Below are 4,656 nucleotides of genomic sequence, written 5' to 3'. Positions count from 1 at the left end.
GGCAGGTGGACATGGCGACTTGGGTGGTTCACCGCAGGGGTGCGGGGCGCCTGGGTGTGCCAGGGTCTTCCTGCAGCTCGCACCGGCATCCTGTAACCCAGCAAGGGGTACTCGCGGTGGGGAGCCTCCTGCTACAGTCCCCGCCCATCTGGCATCAGAGCCTGAAGGGGAAGCTGGTGTGGGATGGTGGCTGTGGGTGGCAGGCGTGGAGGCCCAGGGTTCGTGAGGAGGCTGGCTGGTGCTGTCCTCCTTGAGAACGGCCTCCCCGGCCTCCCCAAGTCCTCACTGTCCGACACAAAGAGCCCTCTGTGTTGCTCTTGGCTGGACTTGTGGGGAGGTCACAGACCCCTCTGCACTCTGGGTGCCATTCCTCAGCATCCTGCCCACCATCCCCCCTCGCGGCCACCTACCTGCCCTGGTGCACTTCAGGGCCTCGGTTATTTCCTAACCAGCAACCCCTAAAGCAGCTGCACGGTCTCAGGAGCAGCGGAGACACGGTGTGAGGGACAATGACAGAGGGAAAGAAAGAGATGACCACTGCCCCTTCATAGCTCCTCCAAGGGCTGCCTGCCTGAAACTGCCCGGGCCTCCCCTGAATTTGTGGATAAAGATGGATATAGAGGAAGGTGCTGATGGCCATGGAGGAAACTCAGGCTAAGATCTAGAGACTGGGCTGTCTGCCCTGACTACTTACCAGTGCCTCCAGGCTGCCTTCCTGTCTGCTGTGGCAGCCTCCCTGCACAGACGTCCCCTGCCCTCTGCTCTGGCTACCCCAGCCCACTGCCACATCCCCCATTCCAACAACAGCAGACAATTTGGAATTTTTAAAACGTCTGTGTCATTCTGGCCCCAGTGCCTTTGTGCATGCTGCGTCCTCTCCCTCCACGCCCCTCCTAGTCACTCCAAAAAAGAATAAATATCGGGTTCCTGCTCTCGTGAACACGCAGCAGAGCTCTCGCCGCTCCGGGGACGCCTATGCTTCCCTCAGAACTTCTCTGCTCCCGCCTGGGCAAGAGCCCCCTCCTGTCGCTGTGTCACCAGAAGTTCTCTGCCTCCCAGAAGTCTGTAGCCCCTTTAGCGTCCCGTGCAGCACAAAATTCCTGTTTGCTTCAGTCTCAGAGGCTAAAACTTGGCGCAGATCTTACTCGGGGCAGGTTTCGTCCCTCTGAGCATCACTTGCAGAGGGCTGTGCGCGTGGGCGAGCGCACTGCTCACTGCTGCTTACTGGGGTCTACTGAGGTTTGGGGGGGATATTAGGTGGCAATGTCATCTTCCTTCATAAAAGGAACATGGATACCTTAAAACGGATGAACCTGAACCTGCAGTGGAGCCATCTCAGAGAGACTGCGAGGAGAGCCGTGTAGTTTGACTCTCCGCCTTAGTCTGTGGTCTGCTGTGACAAAATGCCGGAGACTGGGTGGCTCACACAACAGACATTAATTTCTCCCAGTTCTAGAGGCTGGGAAGCCCGACATTAAGGTGCTGGCCAATTCGTTCCTACTTGGGAGCTGCTTTCTGGCTCCTGGGTGGAGCCTCCTTGCATGGTGGGGTGAGAGAGAGGAAGGGCTCTCTGGTTTCTTCCAGGAAGGACAGGGTGGGATCAGGGCTCCACCTCCATGACTGCATTTAACTTTAATTTCTTCCTTCCTCCAAATACAACCCCCTGGGAATTAGGGCTTCAATGATGGGTTTGGGGGGGCATGATTTAGTCTATAGCACCCCCATCCTCTGTATCCCTGTGAAATCAGCCTTTATGGTTACCTGGTGCCAGCTACTCAGTTGTCAGACGGAAAGGGCGTGAGTGCCTGGTGGCTTCCCTGTGACTCTGACACTCACCTACCCTCAGCTGTATTTTTAGAGAGCACTTCAAAAATGACCCCCAGAAAACTTGGAAAATATAAAATGTACCCGAAAAGAAAATCGAAATAACTGAGAAATAACCAACGAATTCCATAACTGAGGAATAAAATTTCGATGTGCAGCCTTTCAGCTAATATGTGTAACTCTCTCCTTGTCTACCCGTATTTTTAATAAAAACTGTATCCGCCTTTAGAGACAATCTTGTAGCTATTCAGGGCTCATATACCGATTACGATTCATTTTTGGTTCTCTGTGCGTTGATTGTGAGACAAATGATACACCCAAGGAACTCATAACCAAAAGCCGTCTTTAACATTAGAATTTCAAAGAATTGTAGGGACTCAGTTTTTCTCACGACACCTGTCACCAAGGGGTCGATGTGAATGGATGATCACATGTGAATAAACTCACATGCACACACAAATCATTGCTTTGGGATAAAGACCAGTGTTTACCAAGGTCTGGAAGGCTCTCTGTGTGCACACATTGTCACGCACGACTCTGCACCTCGTGTTTCAGATGATGATGTGAAGGATCCTTCCTCAGAGAAGTCTCCCCCTGAGTCCCTGAATAGCTCCACCTTCTCCCGTCTATTCATGCCTCTAACACCAGGCGCCTTCTCTTCTTAGCGTTTATCCAGGCTGTGATTTAACATGGATGTCTGTCTTCCCAGATGGGTTGGAAACTCCACGTGGTCCACTGCCTGCCCATCACCTAACCCTGCACCTGTCACCTAGGGGGCACTTGATAAAGGAGCAACTAACGAAAAGAACACTTACTTGATTTTTTAAACTTAGTATTTTCTGATGAGATAAGCGAAACCCTATGTTTATTTCCCCTCTGAGGTCACATAGCCAATTAGACACAAAAGGGGGTGAGACCAGGGCTCTATGGTTTCCAGCTGCAGATGTGTTGCAGTGTGGGGTTTCTGCCCATAAACCAGCGACCAGGCGAGCTCAGCAGCTGTGTTCCCAAATTAAACTGTTTAGGCAAGGTCAAGATGTTGGGGTTTGTTTTCTGGGAGATATGTGGAAGCCTCATCATTGTGAACAGGATAAAATGTTACAACTTACGGTGGAAAGAAATCGCTTTTCACTACAGCAAGTTGCTGCATGTTCTCTGTCACAGACGGGGTGGATTGAACACTATTCCTGCTATGATTAGGAAATCATATCCTTGTCTATGTATTTTTTCCATTTTCTTCTGTCTGTGGTAGGTATTAAATAAAACATACTTTATTACTTAAAAAAGAGTAACAAAGGCTTGGTGCCTGTGGCTCAAGTGGCTAAGGCACCAGCCACATACACCTAAGGTGGTGGGTTCAAATCCAGCCCGGGCCCACCAAACAACAATGATGGCTGCAACCAAAAAATAGCCAGGTGTTGTGGCGGGCGCCTATGGTTCCAGCTACTTGGGAGGCAGAGGCAGGAGACTCACTTGAGCCCAGGAGTTGGAGGTTGCTGTGAGCTGTGATACCACTACACTCTACCCAGGGGGACAGCTTGAGGCTCTGTCTCAAAAAAAGATAAAAAAGAGTAAGAAAGAGAAATAAAAGAAGAGAAAGTGACAGGCAAGTCATTTATGGGGAGGGTTCACCATCTGTTCCTTTCAAAAATGCAATAGACTTTTTAATATGACATTTATCAATATCTATATTGGTTGCATCAAACAAAAAGGACTCTAAGAGAGAGAGAAGGAAGCATGATAACCATGTCTGGGAAACAACCACTGGCATGATCAGTATCTGGCTTGTTGAGAGTCAGAGCAAAAAAGAGAGGAACAGCCACCAGGGACAGCTCTGTTGGAAGGCTCAGTCAGGTGCAGTGGCAGAAATCTTGGCACACACAATAAGGATACAAGAAACATACCTTTAAAAAATTATCTCTTATTACGCTTAATGGCAAACCTCACTTGGTTGTGAAGTAAACACCCCTTACATACCACATTTGGGACAGTATCACGAATCTCCAGGATGTTGGGACATCCGATGATTGGGGAGGGAGTATGGAGAAGTCATCGCAGTCCACACAGGTTGGCCCTAAGGTGGCCCTGTTGACACAGCTACTTGAGTCCTATGCAGCCTGGGGTCTTTCAGACAGGGTCCCCCGTCACCGAGGCCTTTCTTTTTTTTAGCTCTCACTGCCGTATTTACTCACTGCCATGAAGCCAGTCAGTACAGGAGGAGGAGAACGAGTGAATTGCCAACTGAATCGTGACCTCATAAAAGATATGTACAGGTCCCAACCCCCAGTATTACGGAATGTGACCTTAATTAAAAATAAGTTCATAGCCAATCACCGTGGTGCACACCAAGAGTCCCGGATATTTGGAAGGTCAAGGCAGGATGATCACTTGAGCCCAGGAATTTGAGACCAGCTGGATAATGTAGTGAGACCTAGTCTTAAATTAAGTAAAAGAGGTAATCAAGTCAAAATTAAGTAAGTCGTTAGTGTGGGCCCTTATGTGATATGATCAGTGTCTTCATAAAAAAGGGGAATTGGACACAGAGCAGACACAAACAAGAGAACATGACATGAAGACACACAGGTGGAGATGGCCGTGACTGAAGTGCTGAATCTCCAGACAGCTTGGGTGAAAACAGGGATTCACCATCAGGATGCTAGGCTGCCTCACAGACCATGAGGGATTCGCCATCAGGATGGTAGGCTGCCTCACGGACCATGAGGGATTCACCATCAGGATGCTAGGCTGCCTCACGGACCATGAGGGATTCACCATCAGGATGCTAGGCTGCCGCGTGGACCATGAGGGATTCACCATCAGGATGCTAGGCTG

The sequence above is a fragment of the Otolemur garnettii genome, unplaced genomic scaffold (assembly GCF_000181295.1).
Source record: "Otolemur garnettii isolate 467f Iridium unplaced genomic scaffold, OtoGar3 scaffold00083, whole genome shotgun sequence".
Lineage (NCBI taxonomy): Eukaryota > Metazoa > Chordata > Mammalia > Primates > Galagidae > Otolemur > Otolemur garnettii.
This window is presented reverse-complemented; position numbering follows the sequence as displayed.